The sequence below is a fragment of the Macaca nemestrina genome, chromosome 6, assembly GCF_043159975.1.
Source record: "Macaca nemestrina isolate mMacNem1 chromosome 6, mMacNem.hap1, whole genome shotgun sequence".
NCBI lineage: Eukaryota > Metazoa > Chordata > Mammalia > Primates > Cercopithecidae > Macaca > Macaca nemestrina.
The window spans coordinates 171,400,320-171,423,315 of record NC_092130.1 but is presented as its reverse complement, the minus strand read 5'-3'; the positions used below and the strand labels follow the sequence as shown (position 1 = coordinate 171,423,315).

The window sequence follows — 22,996 nt, the reverse complement described above, 5'->3', positions numbered from 1 at the left end:
AAAATCGCCCCATCTGATGAGGCAAATCTGATTAAGAGTGAAACATATGAATATCATAAAAATATAAATACAGTTGTATCATATGAAACTGCTGTTTTGGGAGGTCAAGAATAGTTGAATATTGGCAGTTTGAAATGGGTTTAGCCCAATGAATTCACTTAGAGCAGGCATAGACTTCCTGTTGCACGTGAGAATTGAGTTCCTGCAAACCAGTTCTTTTATTATTGCTCTAAACTTTCCAACTGTTATAAAAGACCCTGAGGCATCAGTGTTGGCCTCTCAGAGCCCCAGGTGAGTAAAGCAGAACAGCTGACATGGTAAGCGGGCAACTCCTGTCTGGTGGGGCCACTGGCTGGTGACTCCTTTGTTCAGTACGGAGATGGCTTCAGCTCCCCGGCTGCTCCCTTAATCTTCACCACATTCCCCGTCCAGGCCCTGCCTGGAAGAGCATAAGGTCCCTGGCTGTAGGGAAAGGGGAAGAAGCAGAGCAGAACTGCTCAGGAGCTAGGAGCTGGGTGCACTGACTTGGGATCCCAACTGCCTGGGTCTAAACCCCAGCTGTGCTTCTCCCCGGTGTTTCCTTAACATCCTGTTTCCTCATTTAGAAAGTGAAGCCACAGAATCCCATCTCAGTGGGTTAAGTGACCCACAGTTGAGTGAGCACATGCAACGCGCTTAGAATAAACCGTGCCTGGCACAAAAAGAAACTCAATAAATGTTCGCAATTGTGATTTTAATCTTTTGTGTGGATGTGCGCAGTTGCAGAAAGGAAAAGCTGGGTACGCATAAAAACGGTTTTAAAAAATGCCCAGAGTACAGAGTTATTTATGCTAATGTGTTTACACCTATGGAGAAAAGTTTGTAGAATGAAAAAAAAAAATCTTTTAAAGATCAATTACAGCAAAGCAACCACAGCAAATACTTGTATTTCTCTAGTTTCATCTTTAGACATTCCCCAGGGACACAGGCAATAGCTCCCTCCCCTGCATTAGAAAGATGACTGTCAAAATTAATCTGCAATATTAGGGGTAGTGCTGACAGTTTCATCTCTCTAAATGTTATTACTGCATTAAAAAAAAGAAGAAACCCACAAACCTCTGCCCATCTTTCTAGTCCAGGCACTTGGAGAGTTCTTACGGGGAGAAGCACTTCTCCCCATCGATAGAAATTCAATTTGCTGCACAAGTTAAGACGCAGTAAACTCTCTCCCTTGCTTTACTGCTGCTTTCACAATCATAAAACGAGCCTAATGTTTAAATGTTAGAAAGCACTTAATATTTAATTGTTGGAGATTAAGTCTTTTTCATGATGCCTGAGCTGCCCAGCAACAGGTTAGAAATTGAGCGTCTGCCGACTCCTAGGGGCACAGCAGCAGCTCAGCTTTCAACATCTGCCCCCAGCTTTCCAAGGCTCAGAAATGCCAAAGGAAATGAAAAGTTTCCTCTTCCAAAGCAGTTGCCAGTTCCTAGCAGCCAGCACATGGCAGCATCTAGAAAGGCCTAGCGGAGACGGATGTGTGCACATGAAAATGCGTGATGTTCTGAGACCCAAACATCTGGCAACAGGAGAACAGCAGAGCCGGGGCCTCAGAGAAGCTCTCTCCACTGTGCCCAGGAGGAGCCCTTGTGTCCCCACATTCATGTGACCCCACACTAGAAACACCTTTTTTCTGCCCACTGGACATTCATTCAGTGTCAGGTGACTTAGACCCATTCACAGATATCTGCTGGCATTTCACATCGTCCACATTTTTTTTCTTTTGTGCCTGTAAATAAGAACAGAGAACACACAGACAAAAGAAGGAAAGGAATAATTGCTTGTTGTCACCTATTCAGCCTCTAACAGAGCCAATTCTGAAAGAAAAGAATTCAGTGCTACTTCCCAGCAGGATGCTGACACCATGAATGACATCATACAGCCAGACCTCAGGCAACCAGGGAGCCCACATGAAAGAGGAGGGATGTCAAGGGAGAACACCCGTGGTGCCACCTGACAGCCGCTTCCTGCTGAGTCCTGCAAAGTGGCAGGGGGAGAGGAAGCCTGGGAGGCACAGGGCCTGGGCTTAAATCCCTGCTGGGCCCCTCTCCCACAATCTGATGTTGGGCAAGAAGAACCTCTCAACTCAGTGTGCTTGTTATAACACCAGGCTTAGGATGCCTTGATCCCAGGGTGGCTGAGTTAAACCTGTAGGAAAAATCGTTTTTAGGAAAAACCCTATAAATGTTTGTTGAAACTGGATCTGAAATAAGTTAATCATCAGATCCCAGATAAAATCAGTTATTCATGTGTGATATGGTTTGGCTGTGTCCCCACCCAAATCTCATCTTGAATTGCCACCTGTTGTGGGAGGAACCCAGGAGGAGGTAATTGAATCATGGGGGCGGGTCTTTCCCATGCTGTTCTCCTGATAGCAAATAAGTCCATGAGATCTGTTGGTTTTATAAAGGGGAGTTTCCCTGAACAAGCTCTCTTCTCTTGTCTGCCACCATGTGAGACGTGCCTTTTACCTTCTGCCATGATTGTTGAGGTCTCCCCAGCCAGGTGGAGCTGTAAGTCCAATAAACCTCTTTCTTTTGTAAATTGCCTAGTCTTGGGTATGTCTTTACCAGCAGCATGAAAACGGACTAATACAGTGTGTTATTTGGAACTTCAACTTTAAATAAATTCTGTCATCATCAAATCCCTTCATGGGTTGAAGTTTCTTGACCTTGGCACTACTGACATTTTGGGGCAGGATCATTCTTTGTTGGGGAGCTGCCACATTCATTGTGGGGTGTTTAGCAGCATCCCTGGCCTCTACTCACAAGATGCCAGTAGCATCCCTCCATTTCCCCCTAGGTTATGACAACCAAAAATGTCCCCACATATTGACAAATGTCCTGGGGCCAGGGGAAAATCACCCCAGGCAGGACCCACTGCTATGTATGATGGAACACTAAGAGGAATAACTGCAGAAGCTATTTTTTGCTGTCTATCTGCTGCATATTAAACACAGTGAGATAACTGTGGACAGAAAATTTCTTTTTCCTGGTGGTTAGTGACAACCTTTCCATAAAACAAATAGCAAAATCACCCCTTGTTCCCATACCTAAAGTCAGGTCTCAGCATACTCCAAGGACACAAACACAAAGTCTGACTGTAAGGACAAGGCTTACACTTGAAAATTATTGCAAGATTTTGCTTATTTATGTCAGCAAAAACTCAAGTAACATGCATGAGGATCTAATGATGTCCAACTAAGGAGCATGAAATATAACACCGAGTTGGTCTTAATGTTTTAATCAGGGTTCATTGCTGAGATATTCCAGATTTAATACGTTATTTTATGCAGATGGAAGTGGCTCTAACACATGATTGGTCGGCTGGCTAGCTGAAAGTGGAACTCAACGGTGACCTGTTTTTAATGAGGTTGAGATGCCAGAACTTCCCTGGAATACTATAGAAGATGAACCCAAAGGCTTAGGAAAATAGATATATATGACTACAACATACATGCACATATGCACACATACACACAAATACACACACATCACTACATCCACAGAGAGCTCCCAAAGACTCTTCCCAAGGCATGGAGAAGTGAGGAGAGCCCTCCATCCTGAAGAGGTCTGTGCCGGCTGCTCTCTGTCAGCTGGTTATGGTGACCTAAGGGATCCTAGAATAGCAGAGGCCACATGGCAGCCCTTAACTAGAAGAGAGGGTGAGCATATTTACCATGGGGACAGCAAGGTTTCCAGGAATGTTTTAATTCACAGGAACCTTTGGTGGATGCCAATTGCTCAGAGCATGCCTTGGAAGTAACTAGGTGGGCAGCTTCCTAAATTGTTCCTGGATCTACATATCAAGGATGAATTTGTCTCTGCGGATCAGAATGGAGAGATGGCCCCTCGCCCAGTTTCCAGGCTCAGGACCTGCACATTCCTGCGGGCCTGGCTCCTCCCAACCTTCTCACCCCAGACTTCTCGCCTCCTGCTTTGTTCTGTTTTCCTCCATCACACACACATGTCTCCATTGGAAACACCTTCTTCATTTCTTTGACAAAGGCCTTGTACACAGGAACTGCCTTGGCTTTGGGATACAGATGTGAGCAAAACAAAGACCCCTGCCTCATGGAGCGACAGCATGCTTCGCTGATTATCGCAGCGTCTGGGATGTCATCTGTCTTGTTGGTTGCTGTGTGCCCAGCACCTAGAAAAGCACGTGGCATGTAGAAGGTTCACATTAGATAGGCACTGAATGGATGCCTGCACTGTCTGCTCGCCATTGAGTAAGACAGTCTGTGTCTCTTTCATGGTCTCTCTTTACTCAAACATCTTTGAGTCCCAGCCTTGCTTCCTCAGTCGGATCACATCACAGAGCAAGCTTCGGCTATGGTGAGCATCTCTGTCAAGTCCATGGGTGAAATGCAGAGACAACCCCCGCCCAGGGCAGGAGTCTCCAAACCAGGATGATATCCGAATCACTTTGAGAAGCTTTGAAAAAGCACAGATCCCTGGGTATGGACCCCAGAATTTCTGACTTTCCAGGTCTGGGATGGAGTGTGAGTATCAGTAAAAGTGCCCAGGAAGCTTTCGGTGCTCTGCTGTGGCGCGCCCACTCTCTGCATCTCTAGCCCATCCTCACCCTTCTCCAGGAATATCTGTGGGCCCCTGGTTTTTTCCCCAGAAGCTGAGTCTGAGAAAGATCAAGAGGATGTGAGAAAGAGGAGAATGAAGGAGCGAATAGAATACACCTCTTAAAATACAGACACCCAATCTAAACATCTGCCCCTCATGCCAGCCAAGACAGCTCCTGAGTCATATTTTTCCATCCCTGATATACAAAGAAAAAGCTACAAACCTGCAGGTGTGCCTGTTATGCATACGTGATGTGAAAGGACACCTCAAGGTACAGATTTCTGTTCTTCGGCAGCTGAGGTTATTACTGACATTTGCCTCTGATTCTCATATCCACAGTTATGAAGATGGAATAAACCAGGGGTTCTGAGAGCTTTAAACGCTGGATAGTACTTCCGCTCTGAAAGCACAACTCTCCTCTGCATCAAGTCCTAGCAAGCCCAATAAAATGGATTCTTGGATATAAATTTTTTAGGAAGAGAGTAAGATGTAATGATCTCATAGGAAAAGAAGCTCAGTTCCTTAAGGTCATCTTCAAAGCTGGAAATGATTCACATTTAGAACACTGACCTCCCGTGCTTTTTCTGAGGTGTGTTTCAACGCCAACAGCAGGCTAAACCAAACATCTGAAACGCCGTGAGAGCTGGAAGGTTAGAAGGCTCTGGTTTCAGACCTGGACTAACTGGACACTGAAATCTGCGCTGGGGTGCTTATTCCAGAAGCCGATGGAAAAAACATAACGTTTTAAAAATCAAATTCTTGACTCAGGATCATTACATAATCAGCATCAAGCAGGTCTCTGTTATCACTACAGTGATAAAGCCTGAGCTGAGCAGCCACTAGGGTAAAGAGGGCTCTGTGCTCAGCTCTGTGAAGACAAGAAGCCAGATTCTCAAGAGCTTAGAGCCGTACACAGCTGCAGAGTAGGCAGGGATGAACGCAGGAGAGGGTGTGGGAAAGCCGCACAAACACGGTAAAAGGAAAAATAATTTAGGCTGATCGAACGCTCAGGTTTCTGACACTCAAACTGCCATGCTTTTCACAAGTGGTAAGAATTCATACATGATATCAGCAATAAAATAACATCCTGTTGTAGAACAAAATACACAAAAAAATACACTGAAAGACAAGCTTTAGTCTTTTATGACGACAAGCAGACCTCATAAGTAAATGAAAATCTAGTCCATTACTCTTTTTATTCCTTGAAACAAAATAAAAAAAGAAAAGCTTTCAGTGACATGATGAAATTACTATCACAACACTCTTGACAATCTCCAAATAGGGAAGATGTTTTTCTATGCTGAAACATGAGAAATTGTGCTTGAGGAACCCAATAAGTTCAAAGTGACTCAAAGCTCTATCACAGCTGTCAATAAAGAATGAACAGACAAAATTCTTCACAGGCTTAACATGAGAGGTATTGAGCATTTTGCAAGGCTGAACAAGCGACAGGTAGTTTTTGCATGTGCAGTGCTGTCAGAAGTTGTAAAAGTAAACACACATCTTTTTTATTTTTTTTTAAGGTAGTCCATTACAGGTAATTACATAATTAAAGTATACTCATTTTTCCTGCCTTCCATATTTAATAATTAACTATTCTCATCTCAGCCATTTTAATACAGAATACTTAATGTAAGAGATTATTATATTTCTAGGGGAAAGGAAACTTTTAGCTCCTTTGCAGGACAAACCCAGTTTGGCTCACCATTCTAGACTTTCGTCCTCCCAGAAGGGTTCTGAATCCAACTCTTCAGGAAAATGACTTTGAATGGGCTATGATTACAAGCAAATGAGATGATAAGAGTCAACGTTTTGGTATCTTGCTCTCCTTGCTACCTTGTATTTCAGCTGCATAAAGTTCCCTGGTGAGATTTTGCCCCCTATGTCATTCATTACATCAATGTGAGCTGCAGGAAGGGTGAGCTAAACTGAGGACTGTCTGCACAAGTGAAATATTCCTCACTCTTCTTCCATTTATCAGGAAAACAGGGTAGCGCTGAGCCTCAAAAAAGTGTAGCTCAGACTTCTGAGAGTCACATTAACTCATCCAACCATCAAGTTTACATCTCCTGTTCAATCTCTTTCAGAGTTCTTTATCTGAATGAATGGCACCAATATTCATCTTTTTTTTTATTCTTCCCATCTTTCTCCCATACCATCCATTTTTAGTTATTCACATCTTATTATCTTTTGGTGGTGACTATAAAGATTAGGGTATGCACTCTTCTTGACTATTTAAACTCTAACATGAATTAAGATTTTTACCACTATCTTAATGTTATATTAACTCCATTTATTCCCTTATGCTTTCTGAATTGTCATGCATTTTAATTCTAAATATTCCTATATATTTTAGATCCCAAGACTTTATCATTTTGTACAGTCAATATTCATTTATGTTTATCACTTACGTTGCTCTTCATTTCTTATTGTATTTCTGTGTTTCTGATGGGATTACTTTTACTTTGCCTGAAGAACTCCATTTAGAATATTTTTAATGCAGGTGTGCTAGTAACAAACTCAGTTTTTATCTAAAAATATATTTATGCACATTCACTTTATTTTTTATTTTATTTATTTATTTATTTGAGATGGAGTGTTGTACTTTCACCCAGGTTGGAGTGCAGTGGCAGCTCACTGCAAGCTCTGCCTTCCAGGTTCACACCATTCTCCTGCCCCAGCCCACGTTCACTTTTAAAAGACGTATTCACAAGGCACATAAATCTAGGTTGGTCTTTCAGTACTTTAAAGCTTTCATTCTATTGTGATCTAATTTCCATCATATTCATTTGGAAGTCAGCTGCCTATCTTATATTTCTACTTTGAGAGTATATGTCCTATTTTTCTCTCTGGATGCTTTCAAGAGTTATCTCTTTGTCATTTGTTTTCACAAGCTTACTTTGAATTTATCCATATTGAGAATCACAGTGCTTGCTGAATATGGTGCTGAATGTCTTTAATCTGTCACTTTTCTCTTGAAATATTACATATTCCCTTTCATCTTCTCATCTCCTTCCAGGAAAACAATTATACATTTATTAGTGTCTTTCACCATATTTCGTATGTTTCTTTACTTATATACATTCAGCATTCAACTTTTTGCCTTGCTGTAGTTCAGTCTGGATATTTTCTACTTAGTTTGTTTACAAATTCTCTATTCTGATGTACTGAATTTGCTATTAAACTCATATTATGAGTTGTAATACAGTTCATTAAATTTTTTTAGAGTTTCCATCTAACTCTATTTTATAAATTTCAGTTCCTGAGGACATTCTCCACTCTGTTATTTTATTTTCTTGACCACAACATGATGGGAAATGCAATCTCTCTGGGATCCTAAGCATCCCTTTCTGTTCTTGCTGGTGGTGCCAACAATAACAGGCTGTGGCCAGTCTACCTGGGCCATTTTCTAAGACTGTGCTTGTAGTCAGTAATTTTGAGGGATGATGTAATGTCTCCCTCCAGAACAGAGGAGCAAGCTTTCTTAGTGCTTGCTATAAAAGCATGGGATTCTCTAAACTTGACGTTCCCCAGCTATGATGCAAACCCACTACGTGTGTAGCATTCATCTGAGCTACATAGCATTGCCCCTGTGGAATTTGGAGGCCAGGAGGCAATGTGAATATGCTTACATCCATCACATGCTTGCTGAGCCATAAGTAATTCAGTTCTTTCTTTGACCTAGAAGTCTCATGTTCTCTTCCAGCGTGTGTAAAGCAATAACAGATTAACTTATTTGTAAGTAAGGTGAGGTCAAATTCCCGACCAGACAACCAAGCACAATTGTTTTAATGTACATGTGTGAAAACCTTCATCACTTGTAGATCTGCATCTGTCTCTATTGCCCTTTCTTTTTTCTTAGTCCTGGTTTTTGGTGTGTCTCATAATTTTTTACTGAAAGTCAGACATTATTGATTAAAAATAGTAAAGACTCTGGAGCATGTTAGTTATCTTCCTCCAGGGAAGGTTCAATCTATATTCTGGTAGGAAGTATATTTTTTTTCTTTCTTTCTTTCTTTTTTGAGACAGAGTCTCACTCTGTTGCCCAGGTTGGAGTGCAGTGGCACAATCTCAGCTCACTGCAACCTCTGCGTCTCAGGTTTAAGCAATTCTCCTGCCTCAGCCTTTCAAGTAGCTAAGACTACAGGTGCCCACCATGCCCAGCTAATTTCTTTTGTATTTTAATAGAGACGGGGTTTCACCATGTTGTTCAGGTGGTCTCAAACTCCTGAGTTCAGGCAATCTACCTGCCTCAGCCTACCAAAGAGCTGGGATTACAGGCATGAGCCACTGCACCCGGCACAGTCTGTATTTTGAAGCAGCTCAATCCACCCAGCTGCTAACCTGATTTGTGGCAAAGTTGCAGTTTTTACAAGTTTCTATCTCTGGTTTATCTCCACTCCTAGAGTCTAGTTTTCCATGGGTCCTAATTGGGAACCTGCAACCTTTACTGTTTACCAGGGCCTCTCCTCCTTGGTATGTCTTGACCTACAATTATTGGGTCATAAGTGCCTTGAGATGGCCAATATCTCTTCTGTACTTTTGATAGCTCTCTACTCAGCTTCTTAGTTTCTTGCCCATACACTCTAACAATTGGACAAATACCTTGAGGAAGAAAACCATGAATTTTGGCTTATTTCTACATATGCTTATATATAAGAATCTAGCATCTTCTGTCCTGCCCATTTTGGACACTTCAAGTGACAAATTTTTACTATCCAACCTCAAGCTAAAAGCTCAGCTGGCTTCTCTGCCTTTTATGTTGGACTCTTTTCCTGGTTTTTCAACCTCTCACTTACTGTAAATTCTCTAAGGGAAGAAGTAGCTCACAGAATGTTGGCTCACCTCTCTATAATTCCTTTCCCTCTGGATTATTTGTGATTCAAGTTTTTGTTGCTTCAGCAGTTCTTCCATGTCTTTAATCTGACTTTTAAATAAATATTTACTCTGTCCTTCCTCATTTTGTGGAAAAGTCTTTGGTCTTCCACAACCCAAAGTATCATTTCTGACATGCCCCTATCTTTTATAACCAGTACTTCCTAAATGTTTCTCACATCATTCCACTTTTCTCTATCTCCTCCACCATTACCATTTCATCTCTTACCTAGAGTATAGAATATCTTGCAACTAATCTATCTTCAGCCACTATTTTCACTTTTAATCTGTTCTTTATAAGCAACTAAAGTGGTATTACAACACAAAAGTATTAGTTTTCATATTTTTGTATAGCAAGTTGCCACACATTTAACAGCTTAAAACCAAACATGTTTACTATTTCACAGTTTCCATCCATCCAGAGACAAAGGGTGAACCACAAAAAATATAAAGCGTTTTCAGGCTAAAGACTTAATAAAGAATAATAGCCTCAAAATTCCTCTGTTTCTGAAGTGAGGAGATGGCTGGGTACCAGAATATGACCACAGTAGCACAGGAATCCAAACACAGTTTAGTTAGGTTCTCTGTTCAGAGTATCACTCGTCTTCAATATAGTTGCAAGCTGGGATACATTCTCAACTGAAGTCTTCAGTGTGGAAGAATCCTCTTCCAAACTCATTCAGGCTTTGCAGATAGACAAAAAGCTACAGCGTTTTGTTGGCTGTCTGCTGGAAGCTGCCCTCATATCCTAGAGGTTTCACTCAGTTCCTTGCCATGTGAACCTCCTCAACATGCCTGCCCTCTTCATCAAGCTAGCAAGGATAATTTCTTGCTCTAGTATATTAAGACAGAATCCTACATAATGCAATATTATCATTGGGAATGACATCTCATCATCTTTGCATATTCTACTGGTGAGAAGGAAGTCACAGGTTCTACCCACACTCGAGGAAAGGGAAATATGAAGGATATAAACCGGGGGGTGGGGGGGGGGTGCTGAGATCATGGAGACAATCTTAGAATTATGCTGTTTTTCTATTACATTAGCCTCTTCCAAGATTAAAACCCTTCCATGACTTCCCATTGCTAATAGGAAAAAAATTTTTAATGACTTACAAATTCCTGAATGATCTAAACCCTAACTCTCTATCTTCATCTCACACTATGCCATCCCTTATTACTTGTATTCCCGTCACATTTTTTAGTTCTTTATATTTGCCCTATTCTTTCTTACCACAGGGTTTTCTACTATGCTTTAATTCTTACCTAGGTCATACCTAACCATTCTTAAAGTTTCAATTTAAGCACAATTTCCTCTGTAAGTCTTCCCTGACATACTTAAACATGATAAACCTCATTATATAGCCTCAAATACATCTTGTTTGTAATTTCATATCTTGCATCCACTTATTTATGTGATTATTTGGTTTCAGTACATCTCCCCTCCTAGACTATAAGCTCCATAAAATCAGATGCTTTGTCTGAATTTGGCTCCATTGTATCCTAATTAGCTATGAACTTCATATTCTGCTCGGAAGCTTTCACCATTTTTTAAGGCCTTTTGTAATAGATGAACTTTTCTACAAAAAAACTAAGCTAATCAAAGATCTTTCTAAATCAGCTGATTCTATAAATCAGAGCCAGGATGAAAGAGAGTCTGAGAATGAAGGTGGCCCTTGCCAGGTGAATTTTCCCAAAGCTGAGGTCTGACCACGATATTTACATGATCAGTGTCTTCAATAGTGTCAATTGTCATCAAAAATTTTTTACACTCCTTATTGGACATAAAAGGCCCTCTGTGACCTGGACCAAATTAACGTTTCCAAACCTATTTCCTATTACACCCTGCTATGGACTGAATATTTGCGTCCCTCCAAAATTCCTACATTGAAGCCCTAATGCCCAATGTGATGGTATTTGGAGGTGGAACCTTTGAGTGGTAACTAGGTTTAGGTGATGTCATCAGAGTGGAGCCCTCATGATGGGTTTAATGCCCTTATAAGAAGAGGAAGAAAGAGATCTTTCTCTCTCTCCCTCCATCCCACATGCACCAAGGAAAGGCCATGCGAGCACAGTGAGAAGGTGGCTGCCAGCAAGCCAGAAGCAGGTCTTCGTGGGCATTCTTGGTATATTTGCCGGACAGATTAACATGCGTTATTAAATTTAAAAACTAGTCTGTTCTGCTTTATCTCCCCCATAGAATCTAGATATCTTGCATGCAGTAAACATTTAATGATATGTGCTGGATAAATTCGTTGCAAGTGAAAGTAGTTTCTGGGCAAGCTCCAAATTCAAGGCAGAAAAAAAAAATATTAGTGTTCTTCGGGGATAAGGCAGTCATTCAATGTGTCTCAGTTGTCAAGTGTGAAAAAGATGCAAGGCGCCAAGTATGGTGCATTAATTCAAATGAAATTGGGCCCCAAGTACTTCAGAAATATGACAAACAAGCTAGATATCATATCAGGAAAGCAAAGAATAAAGGAAAGGGAACAAAGGCTGAAGCCATAATACAATGAGTCTATTTGCAAATTCAGCCTAAATTAAGGACCAAGTAAGAGATGAAATGAGAAAATTTTTGCAAAGTGTCTGCCAAATGCAATGGATTATTAGAGTAATTCTTTTTAATTTGGTTTACTGGTGGACATAACGATTATTGATAATGCAGTCGAGAATATCTTGGGAAATAAAGATGCACATTCTAGGGCAACAGTCCAAAACAAAACCAAAAACAACACCAACCAAACAAAAATAAGAGAGGAAACGTCAAATACCAAATAAAATGTAAAGGAATAAATGAAAACATATTATTCATATATTAGCATGAGCTTGAGGGTAATGTTTCACTCTGGGACCAATTACTCTAAGGAAGGAGATAGAAAATTGGGGCAATAAGCTATTTTTTAACAGTAGAAAAAAGTGTGTAACACAAATATAATTAGATGAGATTTATATAAACCAAGAAAGCTATTTCTGATGAAGGGCTAGAAAACAAAGGTCTTTGAATGAAGAAATGGATACTTCAACCAAGAAGTAACAAGCAGTATGCAAAAGTTTACAAAGTCCTGAAACTTCAAGCACCACTGACTAATTACTGGGTATTGTTTCTACCAATAGGACTATATCTTTGAGACAAGAAAAAAGTTTTTGGAGGGCAACAACAATGTCTTATCTATTCTGGTCTCCTCATAGTCTGGGACAATGTCCTACACACTGGACAATGTGTCCAGCGATCCCCAGGTCATGTTGTGTGTGTCTCCCTGGCATGCTATTTCTATGCATTTGTCTTGGAACAAACACTCTTCTCCCCTCTTTTGGAATAAATTAAAGCAGACAGAACAGAGACCATTTGATATCATATTCCTATATCTTTCCATCAGTGCATGCAACATCTCCTATTAAAAGTATTCAACACTCACCTTCTCTGAATGTATTTTACTCTTATCAGAAACTGCATTTAGGTGAAAATATCTGCTCATGTTTAAACCAATCCCCAAACACACACACACTGCACACACACAAACTAAGACAAACAAAAATGAACTCCACTTGTAAAACCTGAAATTTCTTGAAGGCTCAGAAGTTCAAAATAACAGTATTTCAATATGTGCCCCCTGAGTTGACCAATTGAAAACAAAATCAGGCCCACACTTTTCTAACTCACTAACCCTTTTTATGCTTCCAGCTTATTTCAATTCTCTCCTTACACTTTCTTTTGAAGTCTGCTTTTCTCTCAGGTGTAACCATGGGCAGCCTCAAAGTTGCAGTCCCAGGCCATCTGCTCTTAGCTGTTCAATGTCTCGGTTACCTCATTAACTCCCATGATCTCACTACAAACTGTGAAAATGATTCCCAAAGCTACAGCCCAGCTCTGACAGCTCACCCTCTAGTAAGTCCCACATAGGCAGGCACTTACAGGAAAACTTCATGGATGACCCTAAAACTCACAAAACCTCATATGCTGAAATCCAAGTTGATCTTCCTCTCAACAACCTTCTCAAATTGTCCATTGTTACAAACAGCCTTATCATACTCATATCATATTCAGGTTTTGACCATCAGAAAATGTTTGTGCTTCTTCTCTTTTGTCCCATGTCTGATCTTACATAACATGGTAAAGGGGTCTATTTTAGATCCTTTTTTTAAAAAGTTCTTTGGGTTTCCCCTTTTGATTTTTATAAAGTTATACCCTCAATACCTAACTTCTAGATCCCTGAAACAATACACAAGTTGGTTTCCTTGGACCTGGGTTCTCCAGCTCTAGGCCATCTGTCTTAAGTCAGTTTCACTAAACATAGAACCTGAGATGGGAATTCTTGCTCATGTGCTCATTTGAGGGGGTGCTCTTAGAAGAAGAGGGTGAAGGCAGCAGGATGCACCTAGGGCAAGATACTAACAAAAATGTACTCTCACCAGGGACTGGCTTGAGCCAATGTCACATGGAAGCTTTGGAGCATCAATGACAAGCCAGGTGGAGCTGGTGCCACCTTGAGACAAGGTGACCAGTCATTTGTAAGCTTTTGACGGCCAGTATGCCTGGTGGCTGGGTTGCTTCCCCTCCTAGAGGGTTCCATTAGCCAAGGGCAACTCTCCAGAGAGAGGACAGCTGTGGACCATAGCCACACTAAGAGCAGCTGGGGCCTGGGTGCACCAGTGGTGGAGGTCATCTGGGCAGGGCACCAACTACTTCCCCAACACCAGTGGTTCTCAAAGTGTGGTCCCTGGACCAGTGGAGCAGCATCATGCAGAAACTTGTCAGACATGCAAATTTCTGGGCTCCACCCCAGACTTAGTGAATCAGAAACTCTGGAGTGGGACTGGATCCCAGCTATCTGTGTTTGAACAGTCCCTCCAGGTGATTCTGATGCACACTAAGGTTTGAGAACCATGGCACTACACCATCCAACACAGAGCTCATGAATACCTCTTAAGTCCCAAATTAGTATTCACTGATCAAGAACCTGTAGTAACTCTTATCACTGCTTGTGTCAACAATAAATTCCGCAGGTTTACAATAAACACCTTCCATCAAATTAGATGCCTTTTATTCCTCCAAAGGCCCATCTCAGCAACCCCTCTTTCTTTGTAGCTTTTCATCATCACAGAATCACAGGATATTGGGAGAGAACTTGAAGGTTAATTAATCTAGCTTCTTCATTTTTGCAAATGAAACAACAGAGGCATCCAAATTGTAAGAATCTTAACCAAGATTATGCAAGGGGAATGCAGGTCTCCTTATGTCAAGTTTAATGCTTGTTGTTATATATTATGCTGATTTCACTCTAAATTAAGGGTATGAAGTTTCAGGTTTGCCAGGATGAATGAGCTCTGGACATCTATTGTACAGCAAAATGACTACAGTTAATAATAATGTATTATATACATGAAAATCACTAAGAGAGTAGATTTTAAATGTTCTCACCACAAAAAATAATGTGGAATGTGAAAGGCATGTTAATTAGCTTGATTTAATCATTTTCCAATGTCTACACATATGAAAACATCACATGGTACACTGTAAATATATACAATTTTTATTTGTCTATTATATATATGTTAATTAATTTGGGAGATATTTTTAAAGTTAAAATACATTTAAGAAAAGAAAATTCATTACAACATAGTCACAGCTAGGTCAGTTCTACCTCTTTATGTTGGTGTTTGTGTTTTTGCCTGCAATTAATATACCTGCTTAGCTTTTTTTAAGTCTGTTTCCATTACTTCCTTAAGGAAACTGTTCATGACAGACATGGTTTATGATGTTCCCATTTGTCAGATATCTACCATCCCCTCAACACTTACATGTGAAGAATATGTTTCCTTGCCAATCAATGTTGGTCTTGGAAGGCACGACCAGAGGAATGTGAGGAGCTATGAGGAACCCCGAGTGCACATGGAGCGAAAGCACAGCATTTGACTGGACCCAACCCTCCTTCTCTCCATTGTGAAAACAAGTCCCAGATGGAGATGCTCCTGGGACCTGAACTGAAAAGACACATGGATCAGAATTAAACCTGATCCCCACCTTAGAGTCAAGCAAGTCTAACCTAGCAGGGCCACCCCCAGCCCAGTGACCCATGGTGAGACACGAACATTGAACCGCCATTCTGTATCGTTTGTTACACAGCACTGCCACAACAATACATGTTCACACACACAGTTCAGATGCTGGAGGCCAAGCATGTTTTCATGCACTGGAAATATACTAACTCACTTAATTAGCAGCCCTATGAAGTAGGTGCTATTATTAAGTCAATTTTACAAATGAATACAGTAAAGCAAGAGAAGTGATGTAACTTGTCCAATGCTGCATGACTGTGATACAACCAGACCACCCAGCTCTGAAGGTCATGATGTCCTCCACTCTGCAGCTGACATTTCAGGCATCTGGATGCTTCTGTGTCCCCCCTCCTCTGGGTTCCCAGACTTCCATAGGAATTCCTGTAGCTTTACCTTTATCCCATCATGTTGATTTACAAAGGTCACTTGATATATCTCCCCTCCTAGGTGGAGAGGCCAAATACTACCTGGTCCACATAAAGAGCCTATAACAAGGGGTTCAGTAAACACTGGTTAATTGACAAACTATGAAGACTCAAACTCAGCTCTCAAGACCAAGGGATAGTGCTGATGCTGTGGTCTCCCAGGAAAGCTCCCATCTTCATCTATACCTTTCACGCATCTGGGGGCAGCACAGCTCCATCCCTGTCTTGACTAGCTCTCCTAGACCACTCAGTCACCCAGATATCACACTTCCCCATGATCTATCCTCAGCACATCTTTTCCACCTCCTCTTTCATTTATCTCACAGTTCATGCTAAGTCCCACTCAAGCACTCCACTGTATCTCACTCCTATCTGACATGAAAGTCCCTCAACCATGCATGGTCTCTTCCACCCTAACCACAGGTGCAAACCTTTCCCATCCTCAAAGCACAGCCCAAACACCTATCCCCTGGGGGTCCCCAGCTGAGCATCCTCTCCCCTCTTCTGGGCTTTAATAGCACATCTCTGTGGCTTTGGTGTGTGTGTCTCTAGGCCTATGACATTCCTTGTCTACCAACTCTCTATGTGTGTGCTTATATCTGTTACTTCCATAAGCCTCTTAAAGTTAGGGTCCACGTCAAATTCATCTACATCATCCCAAAGCACAGAACACATGACTTTCAATTAATAGCAAACATTCAACAACTATTTCCATAATCAAAAAGTAAAACTGGCTTGCTTTTGTGAGGTATTACTCGCTGTTAGCTTGTTCTAAAGGGAGCTGGGTGATGGCATGCACCAGAATCCATCACGGAGGGTACATCACCCACCAGCTTCCCATCTGCAGATGTTACCCATTGTAGAGCAGCATGCCGCCTGTTCAGGCACTACTGCCAAACAGAAGGTTCTCTTGGCAGAAGAACTGGCACATGCTGTGCTCTGCAGGCTGTGCCCCCGAACCAGCTCTTCCACACTGGCAAATGGGCATCCTTGAAATTGCCCTGCTCCATCCCCCACAGGCCTCCTACCACCCAGACAGATGGGCACACGTGTAAGTATACCGGGGAGCAAGTGTGTACATCAGGTTGGAGCTCCTGACAAAAGATTTGTCTCTCATACATGGTATCAACCCTGTCCAAAGAGCAAAAGCACACCACTGTGTTATGGGAGGTGTTGCAAAGGAATTACCTTCATATTCTAATTTTGGGATCCATTAATTAAAGAATCCCAGACCTGGAGGGGGAGGGGGAGAATGAGAAAGAGCTGAAAGAGAACATTCTGTCTCCCTTTAAAGTTTTGGCTGGTGGCGTCGGTAGACCTGGAAATGAATGTTGTCTCTTTTCAGGTGGAATTCAGATTTAAGACATTTTTCAGGAGCAGCTAAATCCACGACCTGAGATGTCTATTGCTGCCTGCAAGACAGCAGGATAAGGGCAGTTCTCTCAGACACTAGCATGCCTCCACACCCAGGGATGAGTAAAAGTTTAACAAATTATCTATAAACCATGTTTATATAGAGAATGATACACTCAACATCCCACCTTCTTGATAACCTAGCTGCAGTAATGTCAGAATCGAGTTGAAAGCCTTTCTTGACTCAGGTTGTCTTCGTGGTCTGAAGGCACACGTTGGTTAGACAACAAAGACAGTGCTGGGAGCAGCCAACATGGCCTGTGGTGTACATTACAAATTTAAAAGCCTAAAATTGACAAAGAAATAATACTACCTATAACTCTAAAGCACTTTAATTCTGGTCTTTTTTGAGACTAAAGACAAATAAGAACTGCATTGATCCACTTGATCTACAGATCTCACAAGTAATTTATTCTGCCAGGATTTGTTTTCTTTTTATTATTTTACTTTCCAAACTCTAAAATATCCATGACTCATTGGAACACAAGAAGTGCAGCATGAACATCCCAGTCGGTCATCTGCAGAATATGCCAAACAGCACAAGACTGCGGGGAAGCCACATAATGGAGAACAGATCATCATCTGGCAAAGCAACTGTCCAATGGCCAGAAGGTGGCCCAGTTGCTGGACCAATATGTTGCCCAGTACTGGAAGGTGCTCAGTCTCAGAAATGGGTTATAAATATCCATTCAGGGCTGTGACCTTTAGAAGTTAAGAGCCTTAAAGACCTCAAGCTTTGCTTGTCACACTAGGGATGTGAGGTGCTTCTCTGTAGATAGAATCTATCCAGTCTGTTTATTGTCTGCCTTTTAAAAGTCACTCCTCATTTCCAGACAGCTTCAGACAGAGGCTTGACTAGGGATTAAATATCCATCATTAATGTGGCTCAGAGACATTGAAAAAGAATGAGAGAGAAGAGAAGAAGAGTTTAAATGCCTCCCGTAGAAGGGATATCTCACTGTGACAGCTCTGGATATTTCATTTATTAAACAATGGAAGGTACAGTACATTATAGATGTGCTTAAAAAATCATTTGCAAAGGAGAATTAACTTTATTTTTAATGAAGAGTCAAGCCTTATCCTCTAGGAGGCTTTACAAAAATGGTTTTGAAGAAATTAACCTCTAATTTTATTTATTTACATGCATGTATTTCTAAAGCTTCGAAAGTATAGAGGTCCACTAGTTTTTTTTTTTTTTCAAAGTTACTTTAGCTAGTTGGATGACTTAACTGTAGATTATAAGAGTGTCCAAACTTATTTTCACTCCCCAGAATTTTTTTCATTCTCTCCTGTTTCTGTCAGGAAGTCACTATGTTCACTTGCCTGGTAGCAGGATGAATGGCCAACTCCTGGCATGTACAAGTGAGGAAGCTGCAATTTGCTCCCCCTTTCCCTTGAAGGTCACTAAATTTAATACTGTGATTGAAACTCAGTGCCTCCCACAAATCTCCAGAGAACTGTGATTCATAAGGAGGAAGATAATTTGGAGGTGGGATATGTTAACCTGTGCACACATGTTAAGCAATTATAAATTGTTTCCTTTCATCTGTCTCAGATGTAATATATAGCAAGACTCTGAAGTATAAATCTTCTCTAAAATGAGACAGCCGGGAAATAGCCCATGAGGATACGTGGGTTCATTCACAGCACTGACACCCCTGTACAATTTCAGATGGTGATAAATGAGACTGATTTTCAGCCTTGGTTTGACTTGAACTGGTAGCTTCTATCTTTGGCTTCCTTCTTGCAGGAAAAAAAGAAAAAAAAAAATATATATATATATGTATGTATGTATGTATGTCTCATTTAGCCCACTGGCATCATTCCCAGTCAATGAATGAGTATGACACTTCTCCCAGGTAACCATCTCAAAGTTTTCTAGCTGAGCTAGTTACTATAGAAAATGTTTTGGCACTGGAAAAGACATGATAGAAATCATTGTTTCACTTGGTGCATGGGAGGTAGGATATGCAGGACAAAGTAATTTTGACTTTGCTTCTCCCAGTCCATGTAACCTTTGATATCCCAGAATTGGAATCCCTGGATACACACTGATGCAAGACAGGCAAGCCCAAAAATCGGGGCTTAGTCCAGGAAGGTTTTCGGCTTTGCCCAGAAAGAATTCAAAGGTGAGCCAGTGGTAGAAGAAAACAACTTTATTGAGATGGCAGTGTTACAGCTTCGTGACTGCTCCCACAGAGCAGGGCTACCCTACAGGCTGTGTCAAGAGCAGCAGCTCAGAGGCAGTTCTGCAGTCACGGTTAAACTCACTTTTAATTACATGCCAACTAAGGGGTAGATTATTCAGAAATTTTTGGAAAAGGAACGGTAACTTTCAGGGCATTGCCACGGAAAGGGGCGGTAACTTCCAGGTGTTGCTATGGCAATGGTAAACTGTCATGGTGCTGGTGGGCATGTCTTATGGAGAGGTACTTTGGGCGCCTTTTCCCTGTTTCAGCCAGTCTTTAATCTGGTTCAGAGTCAAGTCCCACCTCCTATCTCAACATGACTGTATCCCTGAATACACATGAAACCCTTGGCAATATCTAGGTCTTCTAATTGAGGATGACCAGAGGAGCATACACAGGAATAAACCTTTGCTAGAGAACCACACAGTGGCTCCTCGTGGGGTGGGAATGGACATAAAAGAGATTTGAGGCAGAGTGACCAATGACGGAGGATCACAACAAGAAAAGGCACATTTGAGAGCAAGTATAAGGTCAATGATACTGAGAAGTGCTGCACTTCTAAATCTACCTCCCAATAACCTTTCGGTCTAAACTGAAAGGGTTCTTCCTGTTTTGTTTTTTTTGTTTGTTTGTTTTTTTTTGTTTTTTTTTTTTGAGACGGAGTCTCGCTCTGTCGCCCAGGCTGGAGTGCAGTGGCGCGATCTCGGCTCACTGCAAGCTCCGCCTCCCGGGTTCACGCCATTCTCCTGCCTCAGCCTCCCGAGTAGCTGGGACTACAGGCGCCCACAACCGCGCCCGGCTAATTTTTTTTTTTTTTTTTTTTGTATTTTTAGTAGAGACGGGGTTTCACCGTGGTCTCGATCTCCTGACCTTGTGATCCGCCCGCCTCGGCCTCCCAAAGTGCTGGGATTACAGGCGTGAGCCACCGCGCCCGGCCGGTTCTTCCTGTTTTTAATCAACAACGATTTTAATTTAACTCACACCATCTCCCTGTATTAGTTTGCTAGAGCGGCTGTGATAAAATACCAAAACTAGATGGCTTAAACAACAGTGATTTATTGTCACACAGTTCTGTAGACAAGAAGTCTAAGATGGAGCTATCAGCAGGGTTGGTTCCTTGGAGGACTGTGAAGGAGAATCTGCTTGAGCCTCTCTAGCTTCTAAAGGTTTGCTCGCTGGGAACTTTGGTGTTACTTGGCTTGTAGACACATCACCCCAACCTCTGGCTTTATGTACACACATCATTTTCCCTGTGGGTGCCCCTCTGTGCAGAGATTCCCTTTTTTTTTTTTTTTAAACAAGGACACCAGTCATATTGGATTAGGGGCTTACTTGCTCCATTGTGACTTCATATTAACTAATTACATCCACAACAACTTAATTTCCAAATAAGGTCACATTCTGAGCTTCTGGGAGTTCAGACTTCAACATGTAAATTTGGAGGGATGCAATTCAACACGTAACATTCACTAACACAGTATTTTCATAACAGTCTGTAGTATCTTCTTCAGGCTGAGGGATTGGGGCCTCATCTATCAGAGTTGTAATAAGGAACAAAGGTTGTTGAAGGTAAGATGAGACTCGAGATTCAAGAATATGTTCAAACTGCAGAATCAAAGAGTACATCGAGGCCTAACACCTAAAAAAGAAAGTCTGATGGATTGCCAAAGTAGAAGGATCAGAAGGAAGTATTAAAACTAAGATAAGGATACAGAAAGTTGTAAAATTGGATTTGACATAAAGGTACAAAAAACAGGGAAGGTTAAATAAATCGTGTTACAACCACCAAAATTAAAGATTTGGTAAGTATTTTCTCATCCCATGAATAAAAAGCCATTCATCTTTTTGTTGAAGGATATTCAGCCCATATTAACCAGGGTTGAAGATCCCACATAAAAAGATTTGAGTTGCCATTTTCTCAAATAATACAGTCAGACACTGACTCTTCGTAATGGGTTCAGCTAGTACAACTCTGGAAGGCTTGGAGAAAGGTTTATTCATTCTATTCAAAGGATACCTGTTTCAAGAGCCCCCAGCTAAATTTGGGTTCTAGTACCAGAGCAGCTAGCAATCCTGCCCTAGTGGGACATGAAGGGTACCTGGACATGGGTGTTTACAGTGTACTTCTCATGGGATACTTCTTTTACTTGGCAGACTTCCTAATGCTTACTTGTCTGACCTGCAATCAGGGAGTCCCTCACATAGGAAACTTGTTTACACTGGCAGATGCCCTTGTGGCTCTTATCCATCCCATCTCCAGTTTAGTCCTGCCTGACCATTGCTCAGGCACTGGGAGCCTGACTTTGTGGTCTCCCTGGCATCCCAGGGAAAATTCAGCCTGGACAACCTCTAGTTCTTTAGATGGAAGGTGCAAATTCAATACACCATCACAATAGGGAATAAGTTTAAAGAGATTTTACTTATAGGTCCTAGGCAAAGAGGACACAATGAGACAAGAGTAAAGTTCTCCATCCTCAGTCATGCAGGCAGAAATGGAGTCAGGCAGAGAGAGAGAGAGAGAGCGTGCACACATGAGAGCATGCTCTCAGCAGCGTATATAAAAGAACAGGGTATCAGTCACTTCAAGTAATTGGGCAAATGCCTGAATGGTCCCTTTAAAGAAAGCAGAAGGAAAGTATGGAGCTCAGTCTGCCAGATTGAAGAGAGATGCCTCCAAGTTCTTATCTTTGGCCACTGGCTTGAGCCATTTGAGTGTAGTATGGAACTAAAGGCTGTGTCAATGGTGACTGAGCCCTGCTTCTGATATGAGAAAGTCAAACTTGTTTTCAAAATAGATGCTGACGCAAGATAAAGTCATAAGTATTTACCACAATGCCTTCAGGTATTAGGGCCTAAGGTTTGGTTTTGCTTTCTGGTTTTTGGTTTTTGCTTTTCAATCGTGGTTAAGAAGTGCTAAAAGATATTATAGCCCTATGTTCTGATTGTTATCAAGGGCAAATTTTCCTTCTTTTACAATGTGTTTTCTAGTTTTTTGGTTTTTTATTTTGTTACAATGAGCATAAAGGAAGAAAAGATTATTCCTTTGAATAAGAATTGTATTTACATTTTACTTTTTAAAAAGAAGGCAATAACTTGAATTTCTAACAATGGTTTATTAGAACCAAACCTTCAGATAGAAGCAACTAAGAATGCTAGATAAAATACTTAAAACATCTCCTTATAAAAATTTAAAAACTGACAGTCAAAAAAAATCTAAGGAAAGCTGAAATCCAGAAAGCCAAGCACAAGAAACTTAATCTACTTTGACCTGCAGTTACTTGCCTACCCTGAGAAATTCCCACTTTGATTATGCAACCTCCCTTGTACAACACAAGATACAGAGGTCAATGCCCAGGCTGTATCCCAAGTGGAGAAACTAATAGGAGGCTCTCCTTATATTAAGTAAGGGGATTAAAAAAAA

General features: G+C 41.3%; 1 long non-coding RNA gene across 1 annotated transcript in view; it reads right to left on the bottom strand.

The window, feature by feature from the left end:
* LOC105489491 (uncharacterized) overlaps window positions 1-22,647 on the bottom strand; it is a 29,369-nt gene extending 6,722 nt beyond the window's left edge. Inside the window, exon 1 of the long non-coding RNA XR_011625136.1 lies at window positions 1,663-22,647. This is a non-coding gene — a long non-coding RNA (uncharacterized lncRNA). The remainder of the gene's footprint in view (window positions 1-1,662) is intronic.
* Between the last annotated feature and the right edge of the window lie 349 nt (window positions 22,648-22,996).